This window comes from Tachyglossus aculeatus, chromosome 12 (assembly GCF_015852505.1).
Source record: "Tachyglossus aculeatus isolate mTacAcu1 chromosome 12, mTacAcu1.pri, whole genome shotgun sequence".
Taxonomy (NCBI): domain Eukaryota; kingdom Metazoa; phylum Chordata; class Mammalia; order Monotremata; family Tachyglossidae; genus Tachyglossus; species Tachyglossus aculeatus.
Window position 1 is genome coordinate 14,538,943 of NC_052077.1, and position 13,672 is coordinate 14,552,614.

Consider the following 13,672-nt stretch of genomic DNA (forward strand, 5'->3'; position numbering starts at 1 on the left):
ACAATGCCTGGCACATAATAAGCACCTAAGAAATGCTATCATTATATTATTATTATTGTTAACTACCATCAGTGCAGGTGAGACCATCATCATCAATGGTATTTATTGAGTGCTTCCTGTCTGCAGAGCACTGTACTAAGCACTTGAAAGAATACAATAGGACAGTGTTGAGAGACAGGTACCTGCCCACAACAAGCTTACAGTTTAAAGTCTTGGGGCGAAAGAGCTGCCCAGGCACAGCAGCCATGAGCCCCGGGAGCTGCCTTTGTCACATGCCTCCCCTCCGTTTACCAAAGATAATAAAACCATCCTGGCGGCAGTGATGGAGAGCCTGCAGCGGAAATCCAAGCACCTCATGTGAGCTCCACCCAGTGCCGCGTAGGAGACGCCTCCAGTGGCACTGAGGGACCGCCACTCCTTCGAGTTGGGGGTGCACACCCATGGGGGTGCGATGGCAGGGACCCTGATGTTGGTCTCTCTCTTCTCTCCATGAATTCTCTCTGTTAGCTGTTCAGTTTCAATCAATGGCAATTAATGAGTACTTTCCAGTGCGGAGAGCATTGTACTAACTACTTGGGAGAGTACAACAGAGTTGGTACACACAATCCCTGCCCTCATGGAGCATACAATCTCTCTGCTATCTGTTCAGTACCAACCTTCCCAGATTTCCCTTTTGTGTTACTTAAATACGCCAAATGGAGCTCTGAAACAAAGAAGAAGCAAGCATTCAATTTCAGAATCAAGGAGGTTGTGCAGTGAGACTACAATCCCACAGGTGGGTATACGCTGGGCCTTTCTGCACCTCTGGAGAATCACTGAAACATTCCTAAATTGCGGGCTGCAGGAACTACACTATTGTACCACACTGTAAAGTGCACATTTCACTGGTTCTTAACCACCTCCACACCCACACATTATGTAGACACACTTTCCATTTGGATTCTATAGTTGAATTTGCAAAGTAGTATCTTTACCTTTCACACGTTTATGACTTTCTCAAAACCCCTCTGGGTTGAATCTTTCCATTGTTGGTCTCAATCCCGAGAGAGTTTTTGGAACAAATTAAGAAGATGCCTTTAGGTTTTTTTTTTAGTCGTGAGAATGTGAAAAATGTTTACCCATTGTAATGAATATCTTGTTACCTTTTGTCCCTTCCTATACTACAAATCAAGAACAGCCAAGCGTAGACGCTTCGTGTTTAGCACGTACTAGTCTTCCCAGAGGACTGCCCATATGGCCCATTTTTTTTTTCCCGGTTAGTGAAAACAATGCTAAGTGCTACAGATATCAAATATGACAACACAATAAGGGACAGCCTTTTTGAATGCACAATGTAGTCCGGACTGTGGCCTACAGTCACAAATACACTCGTAGGTTTTCTTCATCAGTGGTATCTTCTTCAAAAATGAAGAACAACTACATTCTGTATTTACTCACAGAATTACCCAACCCCAATTTTAGAGGGAAAAAAATTTTTTTTGTACTGAATTATTGTAAGCAGTGACAGCTGTGCAAGAGAGAAGAGCTGAAAGGTGAGAATGGGACAAAGACAGGGTGGGGAGGAGGGGAAGGCCAGGGGAGTAGCTGGTTCATTAAGACTGCCATTAGGCCAAGATGTGAGGAGGAGCTAATTCACCAAGTGTATTTTGCATGTAGCACTTGGGAGATACAATAAAACAAAGAGAGGCATTCTCAAAAGTACACCTTTGCCTTTCACTTCTTTCCCCCCTTTTTCCTCCCCCTTTTTTCTTAACCTTCCCTTTTCACTAGACTTTATAACAACGATAATAATAATAATTAGGATATTTGTTAAGCGCTTACTTTGTGCCAGGCACTGTGCAATGCACTTGGGTGGATCCAAGCAAATCGGGTTGGACACACATAGGGCTCACAGTCTCGATCCCCACTTTACAGAAGACGTAACTGAGGCACAGAGAAGTGAAGTGATTTGCCCAAGGTCACACAGCAGACAAGGGGCAGAGTCAGGACCCTCTCACTCCCAGGCCTGTGCTCTACCCACTGCGGCACACGGCTTCTTTATTCCCCAGGTAATAGAGTTTTCCCTGCTGTGGGGTTGCAAAATTATGCAAAAAATGAGACAATTATGCGAGGAAATATGCGAGGAAAAACCTGCTTTTAAGTATATGAAACTTGCAGGTAAGCAGTGTGCTGATATTTAAAAGTCTTTTGAGTACTTATATATCCAACAGAAAGGCTCATGAACTTGAAAAGTTCAGGTAAACACCAGAGCCTTAAAATTTAAACTGAAGTAGAGCAAATAAATAAATGTTAGTCCATGTTTTCAGTTAATTAATCAATGGCATTTATTGAGGCCCTTCAGAGTGTAAAGCACTTACTGTTTGAAAGAGCAAAAAGTAAAACAAAAGACTGTAATGGTAATTGTAATCCTCTAGACTGTAAGCTCGTCCTCTAGACTGTAAGCCTGTTGAGGGCACGGAATGTGTCCATTTACTGTTATATTGTACTTTCCCAAGCATGTAGTACAGTGTTCTCCACACATTAAGCGCTCAATAAATACAACAGAATGAATGAATAAAGGATATCGTCCTGGTCCTCAGGGAACACAGGACTCCTCTTCAAATACTTGAAGCTTCAAATACTTGAAGCTTTGAAGTTATCTGGTAAATAGTCCATGTTAAAGACTCCCCAACTTCTGTAAATTTCAAAAACATGTTTGAAATGGAATTACATTGTTTAAAGCATAGGCAATTGATTAATTATACAGTATATGAAATCGTAGTGATTAGCACCTTAACAGCAAACTTCTCAATATTAAACTGACCAAAAGGCATTTTGAACAGTTGTGTGGGGGTCTGTCTAAGGAGGGTAGGGAGAAGAGGTAGGGAAGACACAATAACTATTCCATGTCCGTCATCCAGGACATCACCTTAGAAACATAGGCCCTCTCCACAGAAAATACCCATTGGGCATTATGCTTTGCCTGGTGAGCAATGGCAATCCCAAACTTACAATTCTGTTTGTCCATCTTAATGAGGATAAATGACTTGGAGAGGGTAAGGGGAAACTCCATGGTGATTAATGAATTTGAAAACAATTCATGAAGAAGTGTGGAAGGAAAAGCTGAAGGAAGATTTGATAATGCTTTCAAGTATATAAAGGGTTATTAAACAGAGGGTGGGGACCGGCTGCTCTCCACCTCCTCTGAGAATAGAACAAGAGGAAATGGATTGAAACTCCAGTTTCTGGGTTAAAGATAAGGAAGAATTCCCTGGCAGGGCGGGTAGCTTGATGCTGGAATGGGTTTCATGGATAGCTTGTTGAATCAGCTTCTCTGGAGATCTTTAAAATAAGATCGATCCAGTTTTCTACCCTTTTCTCAAATTTCTAGGATGGTTTAGGTATGATACTTGCTGAAGGAAAAGGCACTGGAAGACGGATATGTTAAGATCCTCTCTAGCCCAGAGATCCAAAAAGTTCAGCTAACCCTCAGGGACCAAAATGTATATTGATTCGGTGGTGAGTTCTGATTCTATTTTCCTTAAAGCCTACTGAAAAACTGACCCAGGGCCAGCTCGCCAACCAAAAAGTTAAACTTCCAATGAAAGCCTGAAAAATGTGCTTGGGAAGCACATGTCCCAAGAACCACAGCAGGATCCTTGTTCTCATTGAGAACTGATTATTTCTGCTTCCCAGAAGCCATTCGTGAAGGCAAGAATTTGCAGAGGGTGCTATTATTGAGGGGAAAGACTGACATTAGTTCCTTTTGCAGGTGACACGAACAATTCACCATCTACTACCACCAGAGACTTGAAGATAAAATACTAAAATCAGTTGCACAGCATCATTTTTACTAGCCGGGAACATCTTCATCAAACTGCAGTTACCACTACAGTAATGAACTCAATCAACGATATCTATTGAGCACTCACTCTGAGCAGAATACTGTGCTAAGCACTTAGGAAAGTATAGAGAAGCAGCGTGGCTTAGTGGAAAGATCCCGGGCTTGGGAGTCAGAGGTCGTGGGTTCTAATCCTGGCTCTGCCACTTGTCAGCTGTGTGACTTTGGGCAAGTCACTTAACTTCCCGATGCCTCAGTTACCTTATCTGTAAAATGGGGATGAAGACTGTGAGCCCCATGTGGGACAACCTGATTACCTTATATCTACCCCAGCAATTATAACAGTGTTTGGCACATAGTAAGTGATTAACAAATACCATAATTATTGTTATCATTAATAATACAGTAGTCTCGGAAGACACGATCGCTTCTGCGAGGAGTTTTCAGTCTAGTTGGGGAGACAGATGGGTGGGTAAGTACTAATAACTGCTGGATAAATATTAATGATTTAAATACACACAGCTCTGATCCTGGGAATTTTAGTCATATTATTACAACTTGCATTTGCTTGCAGAGTAATTTCTTTCAGGCTCTGGGCCTGGGTTCCTGACACTATCTGCATGGCTTGTCCTATAGTTCATCCAAAGGAAGGAAATATCCAAGAGCTGGTAATGGTGAATGAATGAAAGGATTTGAATTTCTGAGGGAAGAATTCAGATTTTCCTTACAGTTTCAAAAAAAGAATGGTAAGGCAATAAATACTGGAGAACTGACTGAAACTAGAAGCTCACAAATTTCAAAGAAAAAAATTCTGAAACCCAATTCTCTTTTGCCTCCAAAATGGTATCTATTTAGCTCTTAACCAACCTACCAAACGGAATTTATTACATGACCTGTGAGAGAATTAGTTTTCTTAATAATAATAATAATAATAATTTTGGTATTTTTTAAGCGCTTACTATGTGCAAAGCACTGTTCTAAGCACTGGGGAGGATACAAGGTGATCAGATTGTCCCGGGGGGGACTCACAATCTTAATCCCCATTTTACAGATGAGGTAACTGAGGTCCAGAGAAGTGAAATGACTTGCCCAAAGTCACACAGCTGACAAGCGGCGGAGCCAGAATTTGAACCCATGACCTCTGACTTCCAAGCCCATTCTCTTTCCACTGAGCCACGCTGCTTCTTAGGAGTACATATTATGAAGTTCGAATGTAAAATGTCAGGCCAGCTCTTTACGAAAATAAAATACGATTTGCATTAAAACGTGATCAATTTTGTGTGGTGTTTGAAGGTAACCATATAAGATGTGGCATTCTTCCACAAAGGAAAGGGTCCCATTTTTGTGCATACATTAAACAGCATTTAGAAGACTGTGAGCACTCAATAAATGTTAACATTCAACGGCACCAACAAGACAGTCCAGAAATCACAAAGAGAGTGTTCTGGAAAACCCAAACCTGACAATAAAAACCAGATTTCCAGGTCGGAAAGAATGCTTTCTTATATCGATCAATTTCATCGTCAAAGGAAAAAACACGCTTCTGAATGTTATTTAATCCAGCTTTCCCTGTGACCCAAAGGCAATGGATATTACTGATATTCTTTTACATGTGCAATTTACCCAAATGTGTACTTTAATATTGTAGCCACGATATTATCTCATTAGATACATACATACAAATGATCGTAAAAATGCTCTCTGCGAAATACCATTTATATCGCATTTAGCAAATTTCTTTACTAGAAGGCCGGGGAGACTGGGAGTACTACGTCAGATTGAAGCCAGAAAAGCTCTTTGCGTGTCCAGGACCTTAATGGGAAAGAAACATAGGAGTCACTGACATCCTTCATCGCCCTTCCAACCTCTTAGTCTGCTGCTCTGCTGGATGGGAAAAGGAGGGGGAAGCTGGGCTGCAAACCAAGCCCACACTACTAGGGTCGCGGGGGCTGAATCGATATTCTGAAGCCTCCCCTCGCAATCCCTCTCAGTATCATCTGCTATGTGGCATCAAACCCTGTAGAAGAAACTTGGCCTAGTGAATGGAGAACAACCCTGGGCGTCAGAAGGACCTGGGTTCATTCATTCAATCGTATCTATTGAGCGCTTACTGTGTGCAGAGCACTGTACTAAGCACTTGGAAAGTACAATTAGGCAATAAATAGGGACAATCCCTGTAATCCTGACTCCATCGACTGTCTGCTGTGAGACCCTGGGCAAGTCACTTCTCTTCTGTGAGCCTCAGGTACCTCACCTGTAAAATGGGGATTAAAACTGTGAGCCTCATGAGAGACCTGGACTGGGTCCGGCATTCATTCATTCAATCATAATTATTGAGCGCTTACTGTGTACAGAGCACTGTACTAAGCACTTGGGAAGTACAAGTTGGCAACATATAGAGATGGCCCTGCTGACATGATTACTTTTATCTACCGCAGTGCTTAGAATAGTGCCTGGCAGATGGTGACCACTTAACAAATAGAAAAATAAAATAAAATAAATAACTCCTCCTCCTCCAAAAGCTCAGGCTGGATTGTGGGGCTGCAAGAGTCAGGGACCATGTCTAATTCCCACCTAGATATTCTTTTCCATCACTTAGTACAGTGCTCTGCAATAAGCACATAATGGATACTATTACCACCAGTACTATGCATCAATCATATTTACTACTATTTAATTGCACTACTGTGGCCCAAGCTTCTGCCATTCTGTTCAGGCTGCATGGGGCTCTGAGACCCCCTCACTACTACCAGCCCCCATCACGTGCATAACTCAGCTTCACAGGCAAGAAGCAGAGAACAGGGCACAACGATTCTCTTATTCCTTCTTAAGAAATCTTAGCCAGTTATTGTTTCCCGCACTGAAGGAGAGAAGCTTGGTAGGGAGAGGGTTCACCTTGCTGCTGGGAGGGATCTTCTGAGGCAGCAATGTTTTGCCATACTTACTCGCATAAATTGTCCCACCCCAATTTTTCTGGAGGAAATAGAAGAATTGTTTGATTTTGGTACCACATAATTGTCAGCAGTGATAGCCCCGACCCTGGAAGAGGAGAGTATGACAAAAGAGTTGGGGGCAAGAGGGGTTGCATTCAGTAAGTACCTTATTCTAAGCAACAGTTGAGAGCCTGCAATAGAGGTAAGAATCACAGCTTCAATTCTGGGCCTCAGTTCCCTCATCTGGAAAATGGGGATTAAGACTGTGAGCTCCCCCGTGGGACAACCTGATCACCTTGTAGCCTCCCCAGTGCTTAGAACAGTGCTTTGCACATAGGAAGCACTGAATAAATGCCACCATTATTATTAGAGAAGCAGCGTGGCTCAGTGGAAAGAGCACGGGCTTTGGAGTCAGAGGTCATGGGTTCGAATCCCGGCTCCGCCACATGTCTGCTGTGTAACCTTGGGCAAGTCACTTAACTTCTCTGAGCCTCAGTTACCTCATCGGTAAAATGGGGATTAAGACTGTAAGCCCCACGTGGGACAACCTGATCACTTTGTATCCCCCAAGCGCTTAGAACAGTGCTTTGCACATAGTAAGTGCTTAACAAATGCCAACATTATTATTATTATTATTATTACTTCCCCTTCCTTCTCCCCTCTCTTTCTTCTCCTCCTCCTTCCCTTCTGCTAGACTTAATTCTTGTATGAACTATGTAATAGCCCTACCCCTTTTAAATTTACAAAAATTATGCACAAGTGGGATGAGTGTGCAAGTACTCTGTTGTCACCACCATTCATGGTGTTAACTGCCAATTGCTTGTATTTGTGTCTTCCCTTTTAGATGGTGAATTTTGTATGGGCAGGGGCTGTCTCTATTTTTCTTTGTACATTCTTCAAACATCTTGATCAAATGCCCTGTGTAAAGAAGGTGACCAACCAATGAATTGGGTGATGACGATAATGATGACGACTTTACCCCCAAAGAATTTATGAGGATTAATTGGATGGATAATGCCTTAAAGTGCTCTGTATTTTGGAGGAAGGTATTACAAAAATTACACTGTACACTGTAGTGACAACATCTCTCAGAGTGGTAAAGGTTTCCTGAGTAAATGAATATTCATTAACATATGGAATGCCAACTTGAGTAAGCCCGTTAAGGGCAGGGATCTTGTCTATCAACTCTACTGAACTGTACGCACCCAAGCACTTACTACAGTGCCCTGCACGTGGTAAGTGCTCAATAAATTCCACCGATTGATTGATTACACTTCATTTCATATGTACATCTCAAAATGCTCTACAAGAGTCAGTCAGCAGTTACTGTTTTAGGGACCAAGAGATTGATGGAAATATTCAAATAGCCAATGATTGAGTCTGGGATACACAGGCTTCCATTGCCTGATCTCCAATGACCAACACACTACACAACTCACCGTAAATGCACTTCTGAAAAACATGCTAATATCTGCAACATCACTTTTCAGTATAATTTGGGCTCTGTCGAAAAAGGTAATTTTGCTATTATTTGAATTAATTAATTAATTAATTCAATCGTATTTACTGAGTGCTTACTGTGTGCAGCGCTTGGGAAGTACAAATTGGCAACATATAGAGACAGTCCCTACCCAATAGCGGGCTCACAGTCTAGTAGAGGATACAGCACCCGGTATTTCCAGGCGGTCTCCCATCCAAGTACTAACCAGGCCCGACGCCACTTAGCTTCCGAGATCAGACGAGATCGGGCTCGTTCAGGGTGGTATGGCCGTAGACGATAACAACAAGGTTGGACAATCAATCAAATTATCATGTTTATTGAGTGCTCACTTTGTATACAGCACTGTACTAACCATTTGGGACATCCCCTGCCCACAATAAGTTTACAGTCTAGATGGGGAGACAGACATTAATATAAATTATGGATATGTACCTAGGGGCTGTGGGGCTGAAGGAGGGTGGAATAAAGGGCGCAAATCCGAGTACAAGGGTAATGTAGATAGGAGTAAGAGAAGAGTAATGAAGAACCTAGTCAGGGAAGGCCTCTTGGAGGAGATGTGCCTTCAATAAGCCTTTGAAGGTGGGTAGAGTAATTGTCGGAGACAATGAGGGAGGGCATTCTGGGCCAGAGGCAGGACGTGGGAGAGAGGCTGGCGGTGAGATACACGAGATAAAGGTACAGTAAATAGGTTGGCACGAGAGGAGTGAGGTGTGCGGGCTGGGTTGTAACAGGAAATCAGGGAGGTAAGGTAGGAGGCAAAGTGATTGTGTGCTTTAAAGTCCATAGTAAGGAATTTCTGTTTGATGCGGAGATGGATGGGCAACTACTGGGGGCTCTTAAGGACACCAACCAAGTTCATGAATTCCAGGTAAGGGGATTCACATAATAATAATAATGATGATGGCATTTATTAAGCGCTTACTATGTGCAAAGCACTGTTCTAAGCGCTGGGGAGGTTACAAGGTGATCAGGGTGTCCCAAAGGGGGCTCACAGCCTTAATCTTCATTTTACAGATGAGGTAACTGAGGCCCAGAGAAGTGAAGTGACTTGCCCAAAGTCACACAGCTGACAATTGGCAGAGCCAGGATTTGAACCCATGACCTCTGACTCCAAAGCCTGTGCTCTTTCCACTGAGCCACGAAATGTTATGCTCTGTACCAAGCATAAAATAAGGATGTCCAAGGTGCCTTTTTGTGAGAGGAAACCTGATTTTGGCCAAATCTGGAACATTTCTCCATGAGAGGGGAGCCATTTTTCAGAGTCCCTGCATTTCCCCCCAAGGCCTCTATGAACTCTAATGCCACATTGAAGCCACCAAAGAGGGAAGTGCCAAGATAGAGGAAGACTCAGCACTTGAAAATATAAAAACAGACATGAAAGCATCTGGTTCCATGCCAGTACTGGACAGGAGAACAGACTCCTTGGCACAGAACCAAATGAATGTCCACCCCTAATAACAGCCCTGCTAAAAAGATTATCTTTCTTCCCCAAGCAAAAAAACGAGCACGTCTGAACCTCTAAATTGTAGGCTTCTGAGATTCCGAGGCAAAGTTCCTTCCTAGGAGAGAATCCAAGGACTGGGTTCCGGAAAGGCAGGGCTAGAAATGTTCTCAGTAGTAATTCATTCAATCGTATTTATTGAGCACTGTACTAAGAGCTTGGGAAGCACAAGTTGGCAACATATAGAGATGGTCCCTACCCAACAACGGGTACCTGTGGATTATTTTAGGCTTTGTTTCACGGCTTCATCCAGTTCTTAGCTGTGAAGTTTGTTCTTTCAGTGAAATAACCCAAAGATGTCCTGTTTAATTGCCTAGAATTGCTAACTTCTGTTTTCCTTTTCACCTGCTTCGCCAAACTGAACCTACAATTATGCTTCGATGTCGCGAAAAATTCATTTCCACAGTTCATGTGCAACTAGTGGGTCATGGCAACTCGGTGAGATGTTGGAACCCTCCGGAATTTTCCTGAGGACTCCGGAATGAGGCCACAGTGGATTTCACTACCCACACAGAGAGGGTCCTTTCCAGAGGAGCCGCCCCTCCGGGGTGCGTGACTGGGATCTCCTGGATGGGGCTTTGGAGGGCTGGATCCCCCACAGACCACTTGGCCAGAAGCAAAAATGAAAAAAAGGTGGGGGAAGCACAAACTAAAACTTTGTAAACAACTCTGGATTTTCCAGCCACCGGGATAAGACTCTTCCAAAGACTATCTTCCAAAGACAGGATCTTCCAAAGATGGCAGGAGATTTCCAGTAGGTCTTAGCCCTGCCCCTGACTCTTGGAAATTATGTTCCCCAAATCCTTCGTGCGATCGTGGCAAAACCAACCTGTCCAGGCAGTTCGGGAGGGAAGGCTCAACTGCAGCAAATACGGAGTCTCTGGGGATTATTTCCAATTTAACTTCTCAGGAATTTGCCAAGGTGGAGCACAAGTTAAAATAAACAAAAGTAGTCCTCCCCTTTTCCCTAATTGCTCCTTTTCACCAGCGAGAAAATTGCTTAAAGAACAGTCTAGGACTCCCTTAAACTTTCAGCTCCATGAAAGAATGAGAAAGGAAAAAAAGGCCAAGGAGCTTAATAAATTGTTCAGTAAACAAAAAATCCTTTGGATTGTGAAATTTCAGTTCCTCTTTTAAAGGAAAAGTGTCTAGACAATGAACGCCAACTAAATATATATATATCTATGCTTTCAGACTTGGGATTTTCACGAGGACCGTGGGGTCACCGAATTGACTGGCATTCTAATATAACTTAAGAATAATTCATTTAACTGTACCTCACGCTCTACTCTCCTGCTCCCAGTCAACGGAACACACGCTTTCCTCATCAGAGGACACTCTCTGCTCTGAAATTTGCCAAACCAGCTCCCACCATACGTCCAAGACCTCCTTAAATCAGCTCCTCCTCCAGGAGGAATTCCCTAATTAATCCTCAACCCTTCTATCAAGTCGTTATTATCTGCCACTTTCAGAATTTATGGGACTATTGACCGGTTTATTCCAGTTATTCATGTTTAGTCGCTTTTGCTTAGTGTTGGTTTTACCAACTGATTTATCAGCCTGAGGTCTCCATTTGATTTTAAGCTTCTCAGGGCTAAGGAGTACGTCTTCTATTTTTACTTGAAACGCTGTGGTTTATTGAAAAGAGCAGAGGCTTGGGAGTCCAAGAACCTATTTTTTTTATGCTATTTGTTAATCGTTTACTATGTACCAGGCACTGTCCCGGTGCTGGAGTAGATACAAGGTAATCAGGTTGGACATGGTCCATGTCCCGCATTGTGCTCACAGTCTTAATCCCCATTTTACAGAAGAGGTAACTGAGGCACAGAGAGGTTAAATGACTTGTCCAAGGTCACAAAGGAGACAAGTGGCAAAACCAAAACTAGAAAAGGTCCTCTTGCTCCCTGGCCCGTGCCGAATCCACTAGGCCATGCTATTTCCCACAGCAGTGGACCTGGGCTCTAATCCCATCTCTGTCCCTTTTACCTCATGGGTGACCTTGGGCAAGTCACTTAACTCTGTGCCTCAGTTTCCTCATCTGTAAAATAGGGATTCAATACCAGTCCTCTCTCCTACTTAGACTGTGAACCCCGTGTGGGGCAGGGAGTGTGTCCAAGCTGATTATCTTACATCTATCCCAGCGTTTATTACAGCAATTGGCATAGAGTAAGGGCTTAACAAATTCCTCAATTATTATTATTTTATGGAAGTCGGTCCGAGGCCACCCGAACCTACAGCTTTTCTTCATGGGGACCCCTGACCCCCTCCACAGCCTCTTCATTGTCTCCCCAGGCCCTGTGAATGCAGGGACTATTTCTGAGCTGCGGAACTCGATGGCAGGAGCTGGGGAGAAGAGAGGCTGGGCGCGTAAAATAAAAGCACTGGACATAAAGGTTTCTGGGCAGGATCCAGTTGGGGGACAGGCCACCTGAAACCTGGACTGTCTAGTATGAGACTCTATGAATAGCCACCAGAAATGTACTCATCCCTCCCATCCTCGGAAAAGTAGGTACGTAGCCCTTAGCTTCAAAACAGGTTAGTCTCAAAGGACATTCAATAAGTGTGCTCAATTGAGACACATCCAAGTTGCAGGAGATGATTCTCATTCCCTCTCTACTGAGAAGTCATGTTGCATAGTAGATAGAGCCTGGGAGTCAGGAGGACCTGGGTTCAAATCCTGGCTCTGCCATTTGTCTGCTTTAAAGTGCTCGTCTTGTCTTTAAAGTCTGCATCACCTTGCCCCCTCTCCATCCAAACCACTACCACATTAGTACAATCACTCATCCTATCCTGACTGGATTATGCATCAGTCTCCTTTCTGACCTCCTAACCTCCTCTCTCTCCTCACTTCAGTCCATACTTCACTTTGCTGCTCGGATTATCTTTCTACAGAAGCATTCTGGGCATGTCACCCCCCTCCTCAAAAAAATCCAATGGTTTTCTATCAACCTCCATATCAAGCAAAAACTCCTCATTATTGGCTTCAAAGCTCTCCATCACCTTGTCCCCTCTTACCTCACCTCCCTTCTCTCCTTCTACATTTCAGCCCGCACACTCCGCTCCTCCGGTGCTAACCTTCTCACTGTGCCTCGTTCTCGCCTGTCCCACCATCGAACCCCAGGCCAAATCCTACCTCTGGCCTGGAATGCCCTCCCTCCTCAAATCCACCAGACATCACTCTTTCCCCCTTCAAAGCCCTACTGAAGGCGCACCGCCTCCAAGAGGCCTTCCCAGACTAAACCCCACTTTTCCTCAGCTCCCCCTCCGTTCCACGTCTCCACGACTCATTCCCTTTGCACTCCCCCCAACCAGCACTTATGTATATTGTTTATATATGTAATTCTATTTATTTATATTGATGCCTCAACTCAAAATTGATGTCTGTCTCCCCAGCTCTAGACTGTGAGCTTGCTGCAAGCAGTAAGCCCATTGTGAGCAGGGATTGTCTCTATAGCCGTATTGTACTTTCCAAGCAGTTAATACAGTGCTCTGCACTCAGTACACACTCAATAAACATGATTGAATGAATGACTGCTTTGTGACCCTGGACAAGTCACATAACTTCTCTGTGCCTCAGTTACCTCATCTCTAAAAAATAGGGATTAAGACTATGAGCCCCAAATGGGATATGGACTGTATCCAACCTGATCAGCTTGATCTACCCCAGAGCTTAGTACAGTGCCTGGCACGTACTAAGTGCTTAACAAATTCCATTTAAAAAAACCCCAAAACAAAACAAAAAGATGGTCAATGAGCGTGACAGACTTGTCCACTTTTCTAAATAATTCATTATGTACTTCTCAGTGGCTGAAGATTGAAAAAGCTTGAAGGTCATGAGCAGGAGAGCCTGAGACTCTTGTTAGTCAGAACGATATTTAAATTCCTCTTCTTTAGTAAACACCCAGGAGGTTATGTGA

General features: G+C 43.5%; 1 protein-coding gene and 1 pseudogene across 1 annotated transcript in view; both read right to left on the reverse strand.

The window, feature by feature from the left end:
• The window catches only part of MAML3 (mastermind like transcriptional coactivator 3), a 466,343-nt gene that overhangs the window by 189,144 nt on the left and 263,527 nt on the right, over positions 1–13,672 (reverse strand). The gene's annotated exons all lie outside the window — the stretch shown is intronic.
• LOC119935878 lies at positions 8,411–8,529 on the reverse strand (annotated as a pseudogene).